Raw genomic sequence first — 23893 nt, forward strand, 5'->3', positions numbered from 1 at the left:
CGGAAAAGGACCTAGGGGTTACAGTGGACGAGAAGCTGGATATGAGTCAACAGTGTGCCCTTCTTGCCAAGAAGGCCAATGGCATTTTGGGAAGTATAAGTAGGGGCATTGCCAGCAGATCGAGGGACGTGTTCGTTCCCCGCTATTCGACGTTGGTGAGGCCTCATCTGGAGTACTGTGTCCAGTTTTGGGCCCCACACTACAAGAAGGATGTGGAAAAAGTGGAAGGAGTCCAGCGGAGGGCAACAAAAATGATTAGGGGACTGGAACACATGACTTCTGAGGAGAGGCTGAGGGATCTGGGATTGTTTAGTCTGCGGAAGAGAAGAATGAGGGGGGATTTGATAGCTGCTTTCAACTACCTGAAAGGGGGTTCCAAAGAGGATGGATCTAGACTGTTCTCAGTGGTAGCTGATGACAGAACAAGAAGTAATGGTCTCCAGTTGCAGTGGGGGAGGTTTAGGTTGGATATTAGGAAAAACTTTTTCACTAGGAGGGTGGTGAAACACTGGAATGCGTTACCTAGGGAGGTGGTGGAATCTCCTTCCTTAGAGGTTTTTAAGGTTAGGCTTGACAAAGCCCTGGCTGGGATGATTTAGTTGGGGATTGGTCCTGCTTTGAGCAGGGGGTTGGACTAGATGACCTCCTGAGGTCCCTTCCAACCCTGATATTCTGTGATTCTATGATTCTATGTGCAGCCAGCTGAACTAGCCAGGCCACCTAAATTTATTCACCCGTCCACCACAAGAGCAAGCCCTGGGTGCTTCTCAGAAGCTGGGGAAAAGCCTCTTGGGGAAATATCTCCTGCGCCACTGCCAAAAGGACCACTTGAGTGGGAACGGTCAGAGGCCTCACTGGGGGGCTGGCCGTGCTTTCCTACCACCTTGTGATGCTGGCCGCAGAGAGAATGCTGGTCTGTGGGTGGCCTTCAGTGGGGGTTCGGCATGCCAGGGAGCAGGGAGCAGGCTGTCTGTCTGTCTCTGTGGCTGTCTGCTGGCCACACATAGGCATGTTCCTCCTCTCCTCTTGCCCCACGCACGGTTGCTCTGTGCCTTTTAAGCCTTCCCTTGGAGCTGTCAGCACCAGCCGCCTCTGTTCTAGGTGCCCAGAGGAGGAGAGGTGCGCTGGGCTCCAGCCTGGGACTCTTCCTCCCTCCTGCCCAGCCCTGACTATGAAGCCTGTCCCTGGCACTCCTTTATTCAAGCGCCATGTGGGTAAGAAGAAGAGGTGGCAACTGCAGGTAGAAGGACCAAACTTGTGAGCATCAGGTGAAGCAGCGAGAAACACAATGTTCAGGTGTCTCTAGCCAGACTGTTAAGTTCCAGGGCCCCAACCTATTGTAGCCAGACCCTTGAACCAGCTGGACCAAAGACCTATCTCCAGTGGGCATCAGTCGCCCAGGAAGAGGGAAAAAATTCACTCTGGTTCACCCAGAGACACGGAAACCAAGCACCCTAAACTCTAAGGCTTTGCAGCAAACCAGCATAGCCTCAGGAGGTCCCACTGAGATCTGAACTCAGATCGCAGGATTCAGAGTTTTGCGGGCTGACCATTACACCATGGGACCTGCTAGCATTTCCATTTCTGGACCCCTGTGACTCTCAGCTGGCTGGCTAGCACTCTGCACTTATTGCTTCCCTCCGGCTGCTTCCTCTTGCAGGACTCTCTCTCCTCCATCAACTGTAGCCCTGCACTACCGGATCTGCGGGTCCTGCCCTGAGTCCCTGCATCCCCCTGCTTTGTCTCCATTCCCTGCAGGCCGCAGAAATGTCCGGGGAGGCCGCCCCTCCCCTCACTTGGTGATCCTGCTCAAATCGTCCAGCTGCAGCCCCATCTCCTGGAACTCGGCCAGATGTCACTTGACCCAATTGTACAGCAGCCCGCAGCCTCCCCCTGGGTCTGCCCCACCTGGTTATTCCTTACAGGCTGACCTGACCCCCCTTCCAGCCCCAGATTCCCCCCTAATCATCCTACTGGCACTCAGAGCCACAGACATGGAGGTGCTGGAGGAGGGAGGTGTGACTCTAGGGTGGGGTTCTTCTCTAAAGATGGCTGCAGAAAGGTGGTGCTCAGCTCTGTCAGTGACCTGCCCCGTTGCCTCGCTGCCAGGGGAGGCAGACAGTTCTGTAAAGTGCATAAAGGGAATATTAGGTTCCAAGTGAATGTGAGGAATGTGCAATTATGAGAGGGAATTTCCATCCCTCCTTCACTTATGCAGCAGGGCCCCAGTGGCCTAATGGATAAGGCATTGGCTTCCTAAGCCAGAGATTGTGGGTTCAAGTCCCATCTGGGGTGAAAAGCTGCTTTCTTCTTCTATATTGCAAGGAAAGCCTTGGTCTTATTTTCACCAAGGAAGCTGGGAGATGTTGGAACACAAAGTACTGGATCTTGGGAAGAATCCCCCACAAATGTCATCTTCCACTCGACAAACGCTTTCTAAACCCATCAGTAGCAAACAGTTAATACTAGTGTTTGTCTGAGAACAGAGTGAAGGGGAGTGTTTACTCCAACGTGTCAATGAACGAAACAGATGGAAAGAGCAAGGCCGTTCTGAAAGAGAATGGATCTGTCCGGAGACAAAGCAGAGCCTGAGGATGAGCAATGGTGTGAAAAGAAGAGGTTCAAATGTGTGTTAGATGTTAGTTAAGTTGGTCTGGCAAATTTAAAGAAAATACCAATGCCCTTAGCATGATGCGGACACTGGCTGTTTCTGACCTTTTACTGAGAGTTCATTGAGAAATATTTTCCTTAATTATGTTATGGAATAAAGGGTGTCTTGCCCTTCGAGACAACATGGCTACATGGCATGGGGCCAATGCGCACCTTCCAGTCAACTGCTAGAGAAGACAACAGCAACACAGGCAGGGATGGCAGCAGGGCAGGCTGCAGCTCCAGGAAGATGGTGGTACCAGGTCTCATCAGTGGGGAGGTGGCCACCCCAGCATGCACATGGCTGAGCCAGCAAGTGTGGTGTGTGCTGCAGCGTGCTGCTACCCACTTTTGCAACCGTGTTGCCCTGAGGACACTCATGTATCTGGGTAGTATCAGATCTCTGGACGGGCTCACAGAGCAGCTCAGCCTCGCTTGGCAGAGATTGGCCAGACCCCAGGAAGAGGAGGGCGTGCACTCAGGCCCTGTACGGGGGTTCACTCACCAGGGTGGCGCCTCCCGCTGTTTGTCTCAGGGATTAGCTCACTCAGCCGGAGTTCCCTCTCCTGGTGGTGCTTGTCCATCCTTGTCACGCTTGCAGACCCACCTCAGTCCAAGTACAGCAGCATCCTCTTTATGACTCGGCCATCCGGCTGTGCCATGATCTGTGCTCCTTCCTTCCAGGGTGATGGGGCAGGGGGTGGGTATCTCCAAATCCAGCCATGTCCCCAGTGGTGAGTGGCAGGGAACCAGGCCCACAGTACTCTGGGTTCCAGCCCAGGGATCCTGTAGAAACAGCTTCTGCTTCCTCTCCTTAACTGCCTCCACCAGTGCTGCTTCAATTCCCGGGGCTGCTCTCCCGCAATCCCAGCACGTTGTTCGCCCTCTTCTCAGGGTCTCAAGCCTGCAAGTCCCAGCAACCAGCCAGGAGCTCTCTCTAGCTTCCCCTGGTCCCTGCTAGCAGCTGCCCTGCCAGAGGTGCTGTGACCCTGTGCCCCATATTCTTCAGAGAGACATTGTTATGATATACATACGGCATTACTAACATGTGTTTTATGCAAGATGGGTCATGTGAGAGATCACTGGAAAGGTTAGACTGTTCTTGAACTCAAGATTTAGGCGCACTAAGTCCAGAGTCAACATGGCTGTCCTTGGGTTCAGGATTGCGTGGTCTATCGGCTTGAGTCAATATGGCACCGTGAAGTACAGGGATGAATGACCTAATGGCCAGTGTCAATATGGCCACCCTTTGGTTCAGGGTTGCAAGGCCGAATTGCCAGATCCAGGGGCCACTTTGGAAGGGCCCAGCTAACTCCACCGGTCCCAGCCCAAGGCCCTCTCAAGTTAAGTGCGTTTGCCACCCAGCCAGCCGAGATCCTACCGCGACATGCTGACCTTACACGGGTACGAGACACCACTCACTCCGCCTCCCTGGGCCACTTTCTACCTTATTTCCTGAAGCTGTCATCCAAATATCGTCGGGATCTCTGGGTTCCCTGGCACTGGCAGCTCCGTGGAACTTTGTACATCCAACAAACAATTTTTTAGTGTAGACAAGGCCTCAATGTGCCTCGTTTTTTTAACCATTCCTCAGAGATCAGGTTTTTTTAAACCTTGTATCATTTTTGTTGCCTTGCTATGTCTGAAAGGAGACTAGCTCCAAATCTGGGCTTTTCAATCTTTTCCAAGATGTCTTTATTAATGATGAATAAAACTGATTCTGTAATAAGTGAGTCCCTTACCATTATTATATGTCGCAGTATTGAGCATCTAATACTCAATGGATTGACTCAGTTCCAGGGTGAGGGGAGGACCTGTAGCTCTGGATCTCTGCGAGAGGATCTGGACTGGACTCTGATGTTATTTTTAATGACAGTTATTACAGTGGTGCCTAGAGATCAACCCAGCATGCAGTGCCATTGTGCCAGGGGCTGTACAAACACTGTAGCACACAGTCCCTGCCCCAAAGAGCTGTCAGTCTCCATAGAGAAGCCAGCCCCAGGGTCTATAATAGACATCTCCAGTAGAATACAGACAATAGCCAGGGCCCCAGCTCAGAATCTGAGTGCCCCCCCGGACCCTCTGGCAAGGGGCATGCAGAGTGCGAGTGCGCACTGGGTGTCAAGGGGAAATGGTGGAAGATACAAGACAGCGGAGGGGATTCACATCTGCAGACCTAGCTGGCAGACCCAGCCAGCACTTCACCGTTCCCCATCCCAACCAGGGAACAACTCCTCTGGGTGGAAAACCTCACAACCCCTACGGCGGCAGCTAGCAAAATGATTCACGGCATGGTTTGGCTTCAGTGGATGTTGGCAGCAGAACCAAAGCTCATTAACACGATCTGTGAACTTGTATCTCTAAAGCTTTACAAAATCACCAGGACTTTCTAGTAAAATATTGTCCTTTTCCTTTGCGATGAGCATGTCGCTGGCAGAGGACAGCCTGGAGATCTTCTGAAATCTAACCCGTTGGAAGAGCTGGCGTGCTCAGTGCTCACCCCAAGCATTCAGGCGTGTGGAGCGGGACACCGGCGCGTGCCATGGCAAGTGCCCTAGTCATTACTGCTCCAGGTGCCCATATTTACAATTTCTATAGGTTCCAACGTTCAGACAATGCTCTGTTCTAACAACGTCTCATGCCTGTTCAAAGAACAGAAAGGTTCTATCCTGAGAGTCCCTGGCAAAACTAGTCTGCCCTCATGAACACTGACTCCTCCTGCAAAACGACCCACACACCCACTGCCCTCGGGCAATGGTCCAGGTGGAGTGTCTCTGAACATGCGAGTGACTGCAAAGGCCGCATCTCTGGCACACCTGGGGCTGCCTGCAGTTAACAGGTATCGAATGGCATTTTCTCTTATGGCTGCTAAAGACACTCAAACACAAGACTGCTATGCTTAAAGTGTTGATGATCTAGGCTGAGATTTTCAAAGGCAATTTGGCTAAATGGATCCAAAGTCCCACTGGATGTGGACAGTGAACTCCCGGAGGCTCCTGCAGATTTCCTTACACCAGCACTCATTCACTTCTCTTCTATTTACATCGCCCATTCCCATGTGTTCCTGGGAGCCCCTGACAACCAGAATGGGATATCAATGCATGGTTCGATTTCTAAAACAGTTGTGATACCAACTCTCTAATACAGGGGCTACTCCAAAGTGGGCCAGTGAGATTCCCCTGGCTATCCCTTGGCTCGGACGGGGCAGGCCAGCCATGCTGGACTGTTTGGGGTTCCCTGCGTACATGAAAGGAGGAAAGCAGGCATTCTGTGCCACACGTGATCAATCACAGCTTTTATACCTGTCTCCTGTAGAAGCCAAATTCCATGGTAATTAGAGATATGCCAGGTGGTGGCAAAGATTTTTCTCATGCTTTACAACACCTGGCAACATGAAATATTTCGAATAATCTCCATCAGCTCTTGTTTCACATGTAGCCAGCGACAGGGGTTGGCCTAAGGCCCAGGGGCAAAGGGGGAGTTTATTTCCCTGTGTTGGGGTGGAATGAAACCACTAGACGCAGCCCCTCTCACCAGGGCTGAAGAGAGCAGTTCTGAGCAGGGGGCAGCGCAGCAAGTGACACCGAGGCCGACTGATTCCACGGCAGAATTTGGCAAACCACCCCCGAGTGCGGAAGCAGCTACAGAGCCAGCAGGCTCAACCAGATGGAGGTTCGGGTCACCAAAAGCTCCCCTCTCTGCTGGGAGCTTTGGGTCCTGCCATCAGCTGGGGCACCAAGTCCCAGGGCCTCTGGCTCTTCACCAGAACTGAACTTGGAGGGTCACCCGTGGGGGTGAAAGGGACATTCGGTCCTTGGCCTGACACTGCTAAAACGTGTCCATCCGTGTGGGCACCTGTCTTCTTTTAAACGTGCATAAAACAGACTGAAAGCAGGGCTGGTGCCTTGTACACCCGCTCGCAGCTCAGGCTGAGTAGATGCTGCTCAGGCAGGTTGTAAGGAGCATCTGTGGATGGCACCTGCCAGGAAGCATATGCGTTAGTTGCATGTCACACACTTTCCCACGGGATCCCGGCCTCATCCAGTGCACAGAATGGATAGTGCTGTGGGGACAAATCAAGCTGTGGACTGAAGGAGGCTGTCGTCTGTAGGACCCCAGCCTCATGTGCTGCAGAAGTTGGAAAGTGCGCAGTGAAGGAGGCAGAGAATTTCAGGAGGAGAAAGGCTGGTCCCATGGTTTAGACAGATGAATGCTGCCCTGGTAAACTGGATTTTCTCCCTGCCTCTGCCCCAGAGTTCTTATGTTATGTTTGGCAAGTCATGTAAACCAAAATTTTCACAAGTGGCCACTGTGTTCATTTTCTGGATACCCAATTTCCTCCATTAGAAGGAGTTATGCAGCTGGAGGGAAAGCAGGACAAAGTGTTGCAGCTATACGGGCATCTATATGGGTAGAAATATTGGGGGGAAAGAATTAAATGTTTGATCATGTAACATTATTGTATTAATATTTAGTTACCTCAGAACAAAGTATTCACAATTTCCAAGCTGAAGTGGGGAAGGCTTCACAGCCCTCAAATGGCATCCCCCTAGTTACAAAAATGAAAGAAAGACATTGAAGCTGTATCTTAAAATGCATGGAGCATGAAAGAAATGGTGCCTCTGGACCCCAGAGATCAGCAACTGAGAATTAGATGTGAGCAAACCAAAACTCACTCACTCAGATATCTATCTATCTATCTATCTATCTATCTATCTATCTATCTATCTATCTATCTATCTATCTATCTAATCTGATTGTTTTATGGCCATGTGCATTTATTTGTCTGTTTTAGGGCTGGTCTACACTTAAAATTCAGATTGACCTAGCTATGTCTTGGGGGGCGGGGGGGAATTCACCCACCCGAGCGCCGTAGCTAAGCCGACCTAGCCCCTGGTGTAGACATGGTGAGGGGTGACAGCAGAATTCTTCTATCAACCTAGCTACGGCCACTTGGAGAAGTGGATTCCCACCATCGCAGTAACCCCCATCGCTCAATGCAGGAAGTGTCTACACTCTAGCGCTACAGCTGCAGCGATATGTGTTGTTGTCGCACCCATAGCATAGCCAGGCCCTGAGGATGTTGGTCTCTTTGAATAAGTGACACCCCAAGAGGAGCCCCTGTCGCTTTGGAGTCACTGTTACTTTCCCGAGAGCAGGTTCTGTCAGTGATGTGACCCCCCAGCTAGGCACTGCCAATAGAAAGGCTTTTGAGGACAACAGATGATCCCAGCTTTTTTGAAGTCTTCAAAGCCCACTGGGACAATCCTCTTCACTTCACCGGTCATGATGCTGGGAGCCCCGGGGGCCTGCTTGTCCATCCACTTGCTGCACGTGGGCAAAGAGGTCAGAAACTAAAAAAACCCGGCTGAGGAACCTTTCTGCCTGGTGTAGAGCCAGACTTCCAGGCTTGGGAGTTCTGCTTTGATTCCTTCATTTCAAACACCAAATGCAGATTTGGTCATGCTGGGGGGAGCTTGCAAAATACCATGGATGGAAAGAATCTTTTGTGAGTCCTACAAGGACAACAGCACGGCTCTTAGCCCCTTTTGCTGAGAGTCCCCGAAGTTACACCGTGTGCTGTTGCAGCCCATTCTAGGGACCCCAGGGGACTGTTCAGTTTTACATACAACCATGTGCAACCATGAGCTGCCTGAACTCTCCAGCAGCCTGGGAGGCCTGAGCTACCTGCCCAGACCTGGCAGAATTGGCAGCAGAGAGGAATTGTTGTGCCCAGGCACGGAGAAGATGGTTTGTTTCCAACACGAGCACTGCAGCGCAGGGACTGACAGCAGCATGCTGCGCCTGCAAGGGGGTGTGGGGCTAGTGCTTTGAAGTCGGCTCATTATATATCCAGTTGCACGCGCTCAATAAATTCTATCCAGTGCAGCTCAAGGAGCAGACCCTACCTAGGAAGCTGGCCAAAGCGTGCCGGGCAATACGTGGCTGGAGAACTTTTCTCTCCTAGAGACTCTGCCTCTCTTGTTACCTTCCTGCTCCAGGCCAACAGCACTTTTTATTCTGCACCAAGGCAACTCTATGCCATGGGTGGGAACAGGCCCAGAGCCGCCCCCTGCCCACTTTGCATTGCTCTAAAGAGAGGGGATTCCCACCTGGGGCCCAAGCAGCCAGTCCCCTTTGTGCGGAGCCTGGAACGAGGTCACTTGGGAGCGACTGCTCTCGCTGGGCCACCTCTTCCCCTGCCGTGTGGAGCGGGTCCGACAGGGACGTGTTTCCAGGGCAAACGGTGACTTTTGGTTGTCACACTGAACATTTTCATTGCAAACCCAAAAGGTTTTGGGTGGAAAGTTTTCAATTTGGGGTTTTCCATTTTTTTCTGTAAAAACCGAACCTTTGTGTGGAAAGCATTTAACGGAAAATGAACTTTTCCATCAAAAATAGCTTCTACAGAAAAATGTTGATGGGTCCTATTGACGTGGGCTAAATCTGCTTCCATTGCCCCAGTCAATGGTGCGGCATGCGCACTGCCGGGCCTGTCCCTCCGGCAGAGCTCATATGGGGAGGGGGAGGAATTGGGTGCCCCACCCCATCTCTGCCATAGCTGTATCTCCGGCTGAGGCCTCTGGGGATCCCGGCTTGTCGGGCTTCCAGCTGAACCCAGATAGGCAGCTGCCAGGCTGCTAGGCAGGCTCCCACTCTCGGCTCACCTCCGACTGCTCTAAGGACTGGAAAGCCGGAAGCAGGGGCTGCCCTGCGGGCTGCTGGCGGGTTTGGACCTGTGAGGGAGACACAGTGTGTGTGTCGGCTTCACTTGCATCGCCAGCACCAGCCATTGTCCCCATTTCCCAGCCTGGAGCCAAAGCCGGTTTCGCCAGGAAACCCCCGTTCAGAGCTGCAATGCTCCTTTGGGGAGCCTGGCCAGGCCGTCTCTCCCTGGAGTCCATCGGTTAGTTCTCTCGGGCCCATGTGTGCGTGGTGCCCCCCCGTGCACATGGGGTAACCCTACATCGGTTGGGACGCCCTTTGTCCCAATATCGGGGCCGTCCGGACCGCAGCCGCGGCGCCGTCGCTCACTGCTTCCTGGGGCAGCTCTCGGTGCCCGCCCGCCGGCAGGAGAGCCGCGTGCTGCAGGGGCGGGGCATGCAGGCGCCGGGAGCGGGCAGAGAGCCCCCCGCCCCCCCCCACCTGACCTGACCCGTGACCCTTGGTGCCAGAGGGACCAGCCTGCCAGATGGTTCCCGGGACGGGAGCCGCCCCATGTAAGCACCGCTGGGACTCCCCACCTCGCCCCCCGGCTGGTCCCTCTGGCTCTTAGGGTCAGGGCGGGGGGCAAAGGGGCCTCTGCGCGCTGCCGGCACCTGCAAGCCCCGCTCGGCGGCTCTGGTGGCTCCCGTTGGCGCTTTCCCAGCCAGTGGGAGCCACGGAGCTCGCGCTTGTGGGGGGGGCAGCACGTGGAGAGTCTGGAGACCCCCCCTCGCCGCTCTGACCCTAGGGGCCAGAGACCGCCCGGCAGGGCTGGTGAGTGCGGCCAGGGAAGGGGGCAGGGTGTGAAGGTGTGTGGGGGGTGCTGGGCTGTGAGGGTGGGGAGGGCAGTGGGGAGGTTTGTGTGTTTTGGGGGGCTAGGCAGTGGGGGCCTGTTGGGGGGTGCTGGGCAGTGGGGGAGAGCTGTGTGTGTCAGGGCACTGGGCAGTGGGGTCTGTGGGGGACATTGTGTAGTTGTGGTGATGGGGCTGTGGGGAAGGGCGCTGGGAAGGAGGAGAATGTGTGTGTATTGGGAAACGAGCGAGTCGGGGGTTCTGCGTGGGGTGCTGGGCAGCTGTGGTGGGGCCGTGGGCAGGGGGGCGCTGGGCGGGGTGTGTGTGTGCACAGCACTGTGCGTTTGTGGTGGAAGGGTTGTGGGGGGCTCTGGGCATCGTGGATCCAGGGGCGCTGGGCAGGGGAGCTGTGTGGCGCAGCGTGGGCCCACCCCCAGCAGGAAGGGGCACGCTGGTAGCACAGGGCCCGGCAGACCAGTGTGCCCTGGCTCCGGTCGGGGCTGTGCACCTGTGTCTGTCTCTTCCCCCCCCGACCCGGTCGCCCAAAGTGTCCTGATATTTCACTCTTGGGAGCTGGTCACCCTAAGGGCGCTTGCTGCACGTCTGCCGGGAGAGCTCAGGAGCGAAAGCTGGGGCTGCCGAGAGCTGGGTGCCCCCGTCCTGTGGAGAGGCTGGATGGACGTGGCTGGGGGAGGCCAGAGGGATCCTCGCTGTGCTGCTACCAGGACAGTCAGATGGACCTTTTCCCTCTCTCTTCGGGGGGCAGAATGGACCCCTCTTCTCCAGCCAGCTGGGCTGCCGCCTTCCCCTCTGCCATGCGTTCATCAGGGAAACCAACGACTTCTGCGTGACGACCAGTGCTTGGGGCATAGATACCAGATGTGGCAGCCGGATCCCACCCCGGGCCAGGATGTGTGTGTTAAAAGGCCCCATCGTTGCAGTGGGCAGCATGCCAAGGGTATGAGTTGGCTCAGTGTGGTTACGTAATGGATTCGGCCACGGCACCTCCCCATCCCAGGGCAGTCCCATCAGAGAGCCTGAGAACCAGGATTCCTGGCGTGACATTCCCCTCCTGCAAGGACAGGGGGTGGAGCAGGGGGGAGTCGGGGCACGGCCAGGGGCAGAGGGGGGGGTCGAGCACCCACCGGCGCCAGCAGAAGTTGGCGCCTATGCCATCTTCAGGTGGGTTGGAACCATCAGCCTTTCAGCTACCAGCCAAAGTTGATAACCACAGACTCAGGTAACTGCCCACTTCCCAGGTTTCTTTCGGCAGCACCTACAGGGGTGCAACTGGCGAGGGCAGGGGGGATGCACTGCTGGGGCTGTGAGTCCAGGCCTCGCCCACAGCATCAGTGTTCATAAGCCATGTCACTCCCCCACTGACTTTCTCTCATTCACCTAGAAAGTGTCATACGAGGGTGATGGCAATAAATTCTCAGCGCTGAACTGCGGAGGTTGGCCCCTAGATTGGGATCAGGATGGGTCTGAAAAGAAAAAGCTCCAAGAGTATAAAAACAGCCAGTCTCCAGGGGCAGGTATGGTACAACTCCTTCACAGGGAGCCATTGGTGGGAGGGGGTTTCCCTTCCCCTGTCAAATGTCCTGAGCGGTATTTTAAGATGAAGACAACACCCTGGTTAGCAGTTGACTGGCACGTCCTGGGTTAAAGAAAGAAAGGGCCCTAGGGTTCAGAGTCTGAAGTGTTTGTGTCCCCAGCCCTGTCACTGTCTGACCCCGCTGCAGCTGGGAGCAGGTTTGTACGTTGCTGTGGGGAACACAGACCCCCGGAGAGCAGTGGCAGCTGTTTCCATGGCAGAGAGCCTGGCCCTTAGGAGACGGGAAATGCAGCCTGGAGCCGAGGGGGAGGCGGCAGCTGCAGTTCCCACTCCTCGGGGACAGGCCTGTCAGCCAACAGACACTTCTCACCAGCCACAGCTAAGGGCGTCGGGTTCCTCCGGCGGGAGTGTGGCGCAGCCGTTCGTTCTCCTGTTCACACTCCTCTGCGGTGTGAAAATCGGGGAGGGGAGGCAGAAGCCCCACTTCCCTCCCTAAATGACGTCCAGTAGGGGAAGCCAGGACAACAGGGTGGGGTGGCAAGTGGTGGCCAGACTCTCGCCACCAGGGTCTCGTCTAGCTCAGGGTCCAGCTCAACTTCCTCCCTGCGCCACTGGCCCCCAGTCCACTTCGGCCACCAGGTCAACCTAGGAACTGAGGCGGGAATGGGGTGAGGCAGCAAGTCAAGCTGAGCAAGGCAGGCAAAAGCAAGTCTTGCCTTCATGGGCCGCTCACAACAAGGACCTTTTTCTGTGCTAAGGCTGACAAAACATCCCGGACAGAGCAGCAGCAGGCCAAAGGAGCGCTATGCAGCTGCCGAAGTAGCTCAGTTGGGAGAGCGTTAGACTGAAGATCTAAAGGTCCCTGGTTCAATCCCGGGCTTTGGCAGGTCCTTTCATCCCACTTTGTGCAGAGGTGGCTTGTTTTCTGGAGCACAGCAGCTTTCCCTGATACAGTGTCCAGTCCAAACTATCAGCCCCCCGGTTCAAAAATGCTATCTTAGGATGTAAACAGGAGGCTTCCTGCACTGGGACCCCTGACAGAGAGCTCAGTGCGGGGTGTAACAGCTGCTGACACTGAGGGTCCTGGGCTAAATCCACTTGCAGGTGGAAGTGTTTCAATTTGTTTCATTGACAATGAGTAAGGCGACGATTTAATCACAGATATTTTTTCGTAAAAGTCATAGGCAGGTCACAGGCAAGAAACAAAAAATCATTGCCCGTGACCTGTCCATGACTTATACCATAGATACCCCTCCTTGAATCTTGCAGGGAGGGGATCCCAGGGAGTCTTCAGCACCAGCTGTGGGGGAAGGGAGTCTGGGGAGGCCCATAGCACCAGCTACCAGGGGAGAAGCCCTGGGGTCCGGCTGCCACTGCAGGGGGGAGCCCCAGGGGCTGAGCAGCTGCTCCCACTGCCCCCAGGACAGCTGCCGGGAGCCACTGAGCTGCGGCTGCTCCCGCCGCCCCCAGGACCACTGCTCAAATGGTCTCCAGGGCCAGCTGCATTGGCCGCTCCTCTGGTGGTCCCTGGGCCAGCTGCTTGGGCGGCCCTGGACTCACCTACACTGGCCGCTGCAGAAGTCACGGAGGTCACAGGAAGTCACAGAATCTGTCACTTCCACAACCTCCCTGACGGTCACGGATCCTTAATAATGAGACAGGGAACTGTGTGTTTCATTGTAAATCCACCTCTACCTGCAGCCCCTGCTCTCCCAGCCCTGGGATCCCCATTCACTGCTCTGCTGGTGCCCATCACTCCCGACCCGCAGCCCCTGCTCTCCCAGCCCTGGGATCCCCATTCACTGCTCTGCTGGTGCCCATCACTCCCGACCCGCAGCCCCCGCTGTCCCAGCCCTGGGATCCCCATTCACTGCTCTGCTGGTGCCCATCACTCCCAACCCGCAGCCCCCGCTGTCCCAGCCTTGGGATCCCCATTCACTGCTCTGCTGGTGCCCCTCACTCCCAACCCGCAGCCCCCGCTGTCCCAGCCCTGGGATCCCCATTCACTGCTCTGCTGGTGCCCCTCACTCCCGACCCGCAGCCCCCGCTGTCCCAGCCCTGGGATCCCCATTCACTGCTCTGCTGGTGCCCCTCACTCCCGACCCGCAGCCCCCGCTCTCCCAGCCCTGGGATCCCCATTCACTGCTCTGCTGGTGCCCCTCACTCCCGACCCGCAGCCCCCGCTCTCCCAGCCCTGGGATCCCCAGTCACTGCTCTGCCGGTGCCCCTCACTCCCAACCCACAGCCCCCGCTGTCCCAGCCTTGGGATCCCCATTCACTGCTCTGCTGGTGCCCCTCACTCCCGACCCGCAGCCCCCGCTGTCCCCGCCCTGAGCTCCCCCCTCGCCGCTCTGCCGGTGCCCCTCACTCCCAACCCGCAGCCCCCACTGTCCCAGCCTTGGGATCCCCATTCACTGCTCTGCTGATGCCCCTCACTCCCGACCCGCAGCCCCCGCTGTCCCAGCCCTGGGATCCCCATTCACTGCTCTGCCGGTGCCCCTCACTCCCGACCCGCAGCCCCCACTGTCCCAGCCTTGGGATCCCCAGTCACTGCTCTGCTGGTGCCCCTCACTCCCAACCCGCAGCCCCCGCTGTCCCAGCCTTGGGATCCCCAGTCACTGCTCTGCCGGTGCCCCTCACTCCCAACCCGCAGCCCCCGCTCTCCCAGCCCTGGGATCCCCAGTCACTGCTCTGCTGGTGCCCCTCACTCCCAACCCGCAGCCCCCGCTCTCCCAGCCCTGGGATCCCCAGTCACTGCTCTGCTGGTGCCCCTCACTCCCGACCCGCAGCCCCCGCTGTCCCAGCCTTGGGATCCCCATTCACTGCTCTGCTGGTGCCCCTCACTCCCGACCCGCAGCCCCCGCTGTCCCAGCCTTGGGATCCCCAGTCACTGCTCTGCTGGTGCCCCTCACTCCCGACCCACAGCCCCCGCTGTCCCAGCCTTGGGATCCCCAGTCACTGCTCTGCTGGTGCCCCTCACTCCCGACCCGCAGCCCCCGCTGTCCCAGCCTTGGGCTCCCCAGTCACTGCTCTGCTGGTGCCCCTCACTCCGAACCCGCAGCCCCCGCTGTCCCAGCCTTGGGATCCCCAGTCACTGCTCTGCCGGTGCCCCTCACTCCCAACCCGCAGCCCCCGCTGTCCCAGCCTTGGGATCCCCAGTCACTGCTCTGCCGGTGCCCCTCACTCCCAACCCGCAGCCCCCGCTGTCCCAGCCTTGGGATCCCCAGTCACTGCTCTGCCGGTGCCCCTCACTCCCAACCCGCAGCCCCCGCTGTCCCAGCCTTGGGATCCCCAGTCACTGCTCTGCCGGTGCCCCTCACTCCCGACCCGCAGCCCCCGCTGTCCCAGCCTTGGGATCCCCAGTCACTGCTCTGCTGGTGCTCCTCACTCCCGACCCGCAGCCCCCGCTGTCCCAGCCCTGGGATCCCCATTCACTGCTCTGCTGGTGCCCCTCACTCCCAACCCACAGCCCCCGCTGTCCCAGCCCTGGGATCCCCAGTCACTGCTCTGCTGGTGCCCCTCACTCCCGACCCGCAGCCCCCGCTGTCCCAGCCTTGGGATCCCCAGTCACTGCTCTGCTGGTGCCCCTCACTCCCGACCCGCAGCCCCCGCTGTCCCAGCCTTGGGATCCCCAGTCACTGCTCTGCTGGTGCCCCTCACTCCCGACCCGCAGCCCCCGCTGTCCCAGCCTTGGGATCCCCAGTCACTGCTCTGCTGGTGCCCCTCACTCCCGACCCGCAGCCCCCGCTGTCCCAGCCTTGGGATCCCCATTCACTGCTCTGCCGGTGCCCCTCACTCCCGACCCGCAGCCCCCGCTCTCCCATCCCTGGGTCCCCATTCACTGCTCTGCTGGTGCCCCTCACTCCCGACCCGCAGCCCCCGCTGTCCCAGCCTTGGGATCCCCATTCACTGCTCTGCTGGTGCCCCTCACTCCCAACCCGCAGCCCCCGCTGTCCCATCCCTGGGATCCCCAGTCACTGCTCTGCCGGTGCCCCTCACTCCCGACCCGCAGCCCCCGCTGTCCCAGCCTTGGGATCCCCATTCACTGCTCTGCTGGTGCCCCTCACTCCCGACCCGCAGCCCCCGCTCTCCCAGCCTTGGGATCCCCATTCACTGCTCTGCTGGTGCCCCTCACTCCCGACCCGCAGCCCCCGCTGTCCCAGCCCTGGGCTCCCCAGTCACTGCTCTGCTGGTGCCCCTCACTCCCGACCCGCAGCCCCCGCTGTCCCAACCTTGGGATCCCCAGTCACTGCTCTGCTGGTGCCCCTCACTCCCAACCCGCAGCCCCCGCTCTCCCAGCCCTGGGATCCCCATTCACTGCTCTGCTGGTGCCCCTCACTCCCGACCCGCAGCCCCCGCTGTCCCAGCCCTGGGATCCCCAGTCACTGCTCTGCCGGTGCTCCTCACTCCCGACCCGCAGCCCCCGCTGTCCCAGCCCTGGGATCCCCAGTCACTGTTCTGCTGGTGCCCCTCACTCCCGACCCGCAGCCCCCGCTGTCCCAGCCTTGGGATCCCCAGTCACTGCTCTGCTGGTGCCCCTCACTCCCGACCCGCAGCCCCCGCTGTCCCAGCCTTGGGATCCCCAGTCACTGCTCTTCCGGTGCCCCTCACTCCCGACCCGCAGCCCCCGCTGTCCCAGCCTTGGGATCCCCAGTCACTGCTCTGCCGGTGCCCCTCACTCCCGACCCGCAGCCCCCGCTGTCCCAGCCCTGGGATCCCCAGTCACTGCTCTGCTGGTGCCCCTCACTCCCGACCCGCAGCCCCCGCTGTCCCAGCCTTGGGATCCCCATTCACTGCTCTGCCGGTGCCCCTCACTCCCGACCCGCAGCCCCCGCTCTCCCAGCCCTGGGATCCCCAGTCACTGCTCTGCTGGTGCCCCTCACTCCCGACCCGCAGCCCCCGCTGTCCCAGCCTTGGGATCCCCAGTCACTGCTCTGCCGGTGCCCCTCACTCCCGACCCACATGACCTGCTATCTCAGCCCTGGGATCCCCAGTCACTGCTCTGCTGGTGCCCCTCACTCCCGACCCGCAGCCCCCGCTGTCCCAGCCTTGGGATCCCCAGTCACTGCTCTGCTGGTGCCCCTCACTCCCGACCCGCAGCCCCCGCTCTCCCAGCCTTGGGATCCCCAGTCACTGCTCTGCTGGTGCCCCTCACTCCCGACCCGCAGCCCCCACTGTCCGAGCCTTGGGATCCCCAGTCACTGCTCTGCTGGTGCCCCTCACTCCCGACCCGCAGCCCCCGCTGTCCCAGCCTTGGGATCCCCAGTCACTGCTCTGCCGGTGCCCCTCACTCCCGACCCGCAGCCCCCGCTGTCCCAGCCCTGGGTCCCCATTCACTGCTCTGCTGGTGCCCCTCACTCCCGACCCGCAGCCCCCGCTGTCCCAGCCTTGGGATCCCCAGTCACTGCTCTGCTGGTGCCCCTCACTCCCGACCCGCAGCCCCCGCTGTCCCAGCCTTGGGATCCCCAGTCACTGCTCTGCTGGTGCCCCTCACTCCCGACCCGCAGCCCCCGCTGTCCCAGCCTTGGGATCCCCAGTCACTGCTCTGCTGGTGCCCCTCACTCCCGACCCGCAGCCCCCGCTGTCCCAGCCTTGGGATCCCCAGTCACTGCTCTGCTGGTGCCCCTCACTCCCGACCCGCAGCCCCCGCTGTCCCAGCCTTGGGATCCCCAGTCACTGCTCTGCCGGTGCCCCTCACTCCCGACCCGCAGCCCCCGCTGTCCCAGCCTTGGGATCCCCAGTCACTGCTCTGCTGGTGCCCCTCACTCCCGACCCGCAGCCCCCGCTGTCCCAGCCTTGGGATCCCCAGTCACTGCTCTGCTGGTGCCCCTCACTCCCGACCCGCAGCCCCCGCTGTCCCAGCCTTGGGATCCCCATTCACTGCTCTGCCGGTGCCCCTCACTCCCGACCCGCAGCCCCCGCTGTCCCAGCCCTGGGATCCCCAGTCACTGCTCTGCTGGTGCCCCTCACTCCCGACCTGCAGCCCCCGCTGTCCCAGCCTTGGGATCCCCAGTCACTGCTCTGCTGGTGCCCCTCACTCCCGACCCGCAGCCCCCGCTGTCCCAGCCTTGGGATCCCCATTCACTGCTCTGCCGGTGCCCCTCACTCCCGACCCGCAGCCCCCGCTCTCCCATCCCTGGGTCCCCATTCACTGCTCTGCTGGTGCCCCTCACTCCCGACCCGCAGCCCCCGCTGTCCCAGCCTTGGGATCCCCATTCACTGCTCTGCTGGTGCCCCTCACTCCCAACCCGCAGCCCCCGCTGTCCCATCCCTGGGATCCCCAGTCACTGCTCTGCCGGTGCCCCTCACTCCCGCCCCGCAGCCCCCGCTGTCCCAGCCTTGGGATCCCCAGTCACTGCTCTGCTGGTGCCCCTCACTCCCGACCCGCAGCCCCCGCTGTCCCAGCCTTGGGATCCCCATTCACTGCTCTGCTGGTGCCCCTCACTCCCGACCCGCAGCCCCCGCTGTCCCAGCCTTGGGATCCCCAGTCACTGCTCTGCCGGTGCCCCTCACTCCCGACCCGCAGCCCCCGCTGTCCCATCCCTGGGATCCCCAGTCACTGCTCTGCCGGTGCCCCTCACTCCCGACCCGCAGCCCCCGCTGTCCCAGCCTTGGGATCCCCAGTCACTGCTCTGCCGGTGCCCCTCACTCCCGACCCGCAGCCCCCGCTCTCCCAGCCCTGGGTCCCCATTCACTGCTCTGCCGGTGCCCCTCACTCCCGACCCGCAGCCCCCGCTGTCCCAGCCTGGGGATCCCCATTCACTGCTCTGCCGGTGCCCCTCACTCCCGACCCGCAGCCCCCGCTGTCCCAGCCTTGGGATCCCCAGTCACTGCTCTGCCGGTGCCCCTCACTCCCGACCCGCAGCCCCCGCTGTCCCAGCCTTGGGATCCCCAGTCACTGCTCTGCCGGTGCCCCTCACTCCCGACCCGCAGCCCCCGCTGTCCCAGCCCTGGGATCCCCATTCACTGCTCTGCTGGTGCCCCTCACTCCCGACCCGCAGCCCCCGCTGTCCCAGCCTTGGGATCCCCATTCACTGCTCTGCTGGTGCCCCTCACTCCCGACCCGCAGCCCCCGCTGTCCCAGCCTTGGGATCCCCAGTCACTGCTCTGCCGGTGCCCCTCACTCCCGACCCGCAGCCCCCGCTGTCCCAGCCTTGGGATCCCCAGTCACTGCTCTGCCGGTGCCCCTCACTCCCGACCCGCAGCCCCCGCTGTCCCAGCCTTGGGAACCCCAGTCACTGCTCTGCCGGTGCCCCTCACTCCCGACCCGCAGCCCCCGCTGTCCCAGCCTTGGGATCCCCATTCACTGCTCTGCCGGTGCCCCTCACTCCCGACCCGCAGCCCCCGCTGTCCCAGCCTTGGGATCCCCAGTCACTGCTCTGCTGGTGCCCCTCACTCCCGACCCGCAGCCCCCGCTGTCCCAGCCTTGGGATCCCCAGTCACTGCTCTGCCGGTGCCCCTCACTCCCGACCCACATGACCTGCTATCTCAGCCCTGGGATCCCCAGTCACTGCTCTGCTGGTGCCCCTCACTCCCGACCCGCAGCCCCCGCTGTCCCAGCCTTGGGATCCCCAGTCACTGCTCTGCTGGTGCCCCTCACTCCCGACCCGCAGCCCCCGCTCTCCCAGCCTTGGGATCCCCAGTCACTGCTCTGCTGGTGCCCCTCACTCCCAACCCGCAGCCCCCGCTGTCCCAGCCCTGGGATCCCCAGTCACTGTTCTGCTGGTGCCCCTCACTCCCGACCCGCAGCCCCCGCTGTCCCAGCCTTGGGATCCCCAGTCACTGCTCTGCCGGTGCCCCTCACTCCCGACCCGCAGCCCCCTCTGTCCCAGCCCTGGGTCCCCATTCACTGCTCTGCTGGTGCCCCTCACTCCCGACCCGCAGCCCCCGCTGTCCCAGCCTTGGGATCCCCAGTCACTGCTCTGCTGGTGCCCCTCACTCCCGACCCGCAGCCCCCGCTGTCCCAGCCTTGGGATCCCCAGTCACTGCTCTGCTGGTGCCCCTCACTCCCGACCCGCAGCCCCCGCTGTCCCAGCCTTGGGATCCCCAGTCACTGCTCTGCTGGTGCCCCTCACTCCCGACCCGCAGCCCCCGCTGTCCCAGCCTTGGGATCCCCAGTCACTGCTCTGCTGGTGCCCCTCACTCCCGACCCGCAGCCCCCGCTGTCCCAGCCTTGGGATCCCCAGTCACTGCTCTGCCGGTGCCCCTCACTCCCGACCCGCAGCCCCCGCTCTCCCAGCCCTGGGTCCCCATTCACTGCTCTGCCGGTGCCCCTCACTCCCGACCCGCAGCCCCCGCTGTCCCAGCCTGGGGATCCCCATTCACTGCTCTGCCGGTGCCCCTCACTCCCGACCCGCAGCCCCCGCTGTCCCAGCCTTGGGATCCCCAGTCACTGCTCTGCCGGTGCCCCTCACTCCCGACCCGCAGCCCCCGCTGTCCCAGCCTTGGGATCCCCAGTCACTGCTCTGCCGGTGCCCCTCACTCCCGACCCGCAGCCCCCGCTGTCCCAGCCCTGGGATCCCCATTCACTGCTCTGCTGGTGCCCCTCACTCCCGACCCGCAGCCCCCGCTGTCCCAGCCTTGGGATCCCCATTCACTGCTCTGCCGGTGCCCCTCACTCCCGACCCGCAGCCCCCGCTGTCCCAGCCTTGGGATCCCCAGTCACTGCTCTGCCGGTGCCCCTCACTCCCGACCCGCAGCCCCCGCTGTCCCAGCCTTGGGATCCCCAGTCACTGCTCTGCCGGTGCCCCTCACTCCCGACCCGCAGCCCCCGCTGTCCCAGCCTTGGGAACCCCAGTCACTGCTCTGCTGGTGCCCCTCACTCCCGACCCGCATGACCTGCTATCTCAGCCCTGGGTTCCCCCCACACCTCTGCAGTCTATATGGGCTATGGAAATATGCTTATAAGTGTGAATATGATGTAACTGGATTATGCTTTATGCACAAAAGTCTCTGGTAAGGTCTCATTACAAGGCTTATCATCTCCTGAGTGTGGTCATCCTATCTGTATCATTCTTGTACACGCGTCATTCTTGTGTCTGAAGCTAGAAATATGAAGTATGACTCTGAAGTCCTGTTGTAATTATGGACAGTGTGGGCCGTTGATGATGGTTTGGAAGCTTGATGGCTCCCACTGACTGGGACAATGGCTTGTCAATGGCTCTGGTCACCTGGTGCGGGCTAGCCCTGGAAGAATGGAGACAAGGGGGCTCACAGGACATGGGACATGTCCGGAAGTCGCAGCCACAGGAAGTGCGGGCTGCTCTCAGGACGCCATGAGGAGAAGGTCAGAGGCCCCCACGGGGCGGGCGGAGGGTGAGGTGGGCGGAGCGGGTCCCTCTCCCGTCCTCAGCCACGTGTCGCCCGCGCCACAAGCAGCCCAGCCCCACCCCCTGTCCGAGTCTGCGCCCCCTGATCCCTCCCCCCATGCGCTCCCTCAGCCCCCCCTCCCCAACACCTCCCACAGCCCCCCCCCCCAGCCATTAGCCCCCGACACCCCTCCAGCCCCCCACGGGCCCCTCCAGCCCCCAGCCCCCCAGCCCCGCCCTCCATCCAGGAGATCCCTCAGACCCCACTCCCCAAACTCCCCCCTAGTTCACCCCAACCCTTTTCCTCATCCCTCGGCCCCCAGCGTCCCCTGAAATGTGCTGCCGCCCCCAACCTCCTCCCCCGTCCTCAGCACCCCACCCCCAAAGGACTCCCACCCCTTTCCCCATTGCTGGCCCCCACTTTCCCGTCACCCCTCCCCCAGTCCATCCCCAATGTGCCAGGTTCCTCATCGCCAGTCTCGGCTACCCCCCAACCTGCCGGGTTCCCCTTTCCAGCCACCATGGGGCCCTCAAACACGCTCCCACCCGTCCCTCTGGGGTCTCTAAATCCCCTATTCCCACAGTGCACCTTGGTAACCCTTCCCTCCTCTACCTCGAATCCCCCTATTCCCTTCCCTTGGGTCCTCCTGGACACCTCAACCCCACAGTCCGCCCCCCACATATATCCTGGTCACTCATTCACACGCTGAGCTAGTCCTTCAGCCCCCACAGTCCACCAAACTTCACCATCCATGAGCCCCGTGGCCCTGTGGCCGGGAAGGGGGGGCAAGCTCCCAATGTGGCTGAGCTGGGTGTGAGTGTGAATATTTTCCTGTCTGGTGTGTTCTGGGCTCACAAAGACTCTTTGCTCCCTCAGGGTGGGGTGTGGTTTTTGGCCGAAGGTGACACCTTTTGGGAGCCCTGTGGATGCGATGGAGTGTCTGGAATGGGGCGTGGGAAGGAGAAGAGCAATATGAAGATGGCGTCTAAGATGAGGCCAGGTGCCTTCTGTGGAGGGAGACATGCTGGACAATGCCAAGGATTGGGGAGACAACCAGGTGTGAGCCCAGGGTGCAGAGAGCTGGGGGAGGGTGTCTGTGTCTGTAACACTTCCCTGTCCTCTCTCACAGATGGAGTCCAAGAGGGGTAGGAAGGAGAGGACGAGCGCCCCAGTACTCAAGAATAATAAGGTGCATCCTAGCTGGGCCCGGGGCTCTGCGGGGTTAAGACCAGTGGAAGGGACAAGAGTCTCCTGTGCAGAGTGACGATTTTGGGTGCAGGTGCACTGGGATGCTTCTAATTGTAGCTCCCAGAACATCATGGGAAGGGGGTTCAGGGTAGAGCCCTGGGGTGTGGGAGATGCGAAAAGAAGAGCCCCGCAATCACGGCAGAGTGTGACGATAACTTTTGTTTTTCCTTCTTGCGTTGTGTTTGGCACCAAGGGAAAAGAAGTCTGTGTGTGTGTCTTGATGCCAGGCAAGACCTGTCCAGCTCACCCTCTCTCTCTTTTTACTGCCTCCTACCACAGGCCATGGGCAGGAGAAGTGCGCATTGATCCCCACAGGCTTGGTCTCGAGAGCCTGCACCATCTAGCAGGAGGGAAGAGAATCATAGCGGGTCCTGGAGGCGACAGTGGGGGAGGTGGGGTGACTGGCCACGCAGCCCGTTGGCTCTGTCTCTTTTCATCGCGTGGGGCTGCTCCAGAGCATGTGGGAGACGGAGGGAGGCCGAGCTCTCGCGCACCGGTAGAGCTGTGGGCAGGGCTGCCTCGCTCGTCGGTTATTTCCTGCGCTTGCAGATGAGTCGCCCAGGAGCCCAAGGCAGAGGAGAAGCTGGAAGAAGTGGAGCTGAGCAGGCTGGACATCCCGGTAAGCAGAGATGAACAGTCCTGAGCTTTCTGCCTTTCCCACACTGGGTGTGAGTCAGCGGTGACGGCGCTCTCTTCCTCAGCTCTTCCCAGGTTAGTTTTCTTCAGAGGCCGAGAGCTGCGCGTGGTATTAAGGGCAGGGGAAGAGACAATCGTCTCCTGTGCAGAGTGACTCCTTTGGGTGCAGGTGCAGAGGGGGGATTTCTAATTGTATCTGTGATGGCATAATGGGAGGAGGGTTGAAGCCAGAGCCCTGGGGTGCGGGAGGAGAGAGAAGAGGAGCCTCGCCACCATTGCTTTTTCTTTCCCTCTTGTGTTGTGTTTAATACCAAGGGGAAAGAAGTCATGAGGACGGAGTCCAGCCCCGAGGTGAGATGGAAAGTGAGCGAGAGCAGTGACAGCGTGAATCCTGTTGAAGCCAGGCAAGACCTGTCCAGCTGGGAGCGAAGCAGCTGTCGCTGTGAGTGAGGTAAGTGTCTGGTTTGGGGAGGGCTCTGGTCACAGCCCCCCTGGCTCCAAGCAGGGACTTCCCGTTAGCTGGGTGTGGGTTTCCTGCCTAGCTGTGGCTTCAAGGGAGATGATGTTGCCATTTGCGGGGGCTGATCATCTCTCTGGCCAGGAGTGGGGTGTGCTCCCCAGGAGAAGGTTGGATCCCTGAGGGTGACTCCCTGTTCTGAGTTTCTTTCCTTCCTCCTAGGTTTCTCTCTCTCTGTCGTCTCTACTGTGTTGGCCAACTCACACTCAAACTCTCTCTCTCCTTTCATGAACACCTATCATGTTCAGTTGCCTGCATCCTCTTCCTCTGCTCCCCCTCTCCCAGTCTCCTCTGGGCTCGGCTGGGTCTATCTGCCTATGGGCATGGTCTCTGCCCTACTGGGAAGGATGCGTACTGCCTGCCAGGCTACGGGGGTTGCTCCTCCCACTCCCTATCTTCTTAGAGAGTCTGGGGAGACTTCATTGGTGTAACTGGGTCACAGCGTGAGTGGCCAGTCATGTCTTTTGGGCTCTGGGGTCTGAG

The 23893-nt window shown here is 60.0% G+C and overlaps 1 protein-coding gene, 1 long non-coding RNA gene and 2 other non-coding genes across 6 annotated transcripts in view; all 4 read left to right on the forward strand.

Moving 5' to 3' along the window:
- LOC102930774 (class I histocompatibility antigen, F10 alpha chain) overlaps positions 1–23893 on the forward strand; it is a 1343638-nt gene that overhangs the window by 566499 nt on the left and 753246 nt on the right. The gene's annotated exons all lie outside the window — the stretch shown is intronic.
- TRNAR-CCU lies at positions 2223–2295 on the forward strand. The gene has a single exon. It is a non-coding gene; the product is annotated as a tRNA-Arg (tRNA).
- LOC119566044 overlaps positions 4640–23893 on the forward strand; it is a 109688-nt gene continuing 90434 nt past the window's right edge. Inside the window, exons 1-5 of one of the 3 annotated variants that reach the window (XR_006290561.1) lie at positions 10544–11680; positions 20793–20986; positions 21886–22649; positions 22807–22968; positions 23209–23344. This is a non-coding gene — a long non-coding RNA (uncharacterized LOC119566044). Of the gene's footprint in view, positions 4653–10543; positions 11681–20792; positions 20987–21885; positions 22969–23208; positions 23345–23893 lie in introns of those variants that run through there. The other 2 variants (XR_006290560.1, XR_006290559.1) reach the window with 2 other exon arrangements.
- TRNAF-GAA lies at positions 12514–12586 on the forward strand. Its single transcript has one exon. It is a non-coding gene; the product is annotated as a tRNA-Phe (tRNA).

Source organism: Chelonia mydas, chromosome 4 (genome assembly GCF_015237465.2).
Source record: "Chelonia mydas isolate rCheMyd1 chromosome 4, rCheMyd1.pri.v2, whole genome shotgun sequence".
NCBI classification, from domain to species: domain Eukaryota; kingdom Metazoa; phylum Chordata; order Testudines; family Cheloniidae; genus Chelonia; species Chelonia mydas.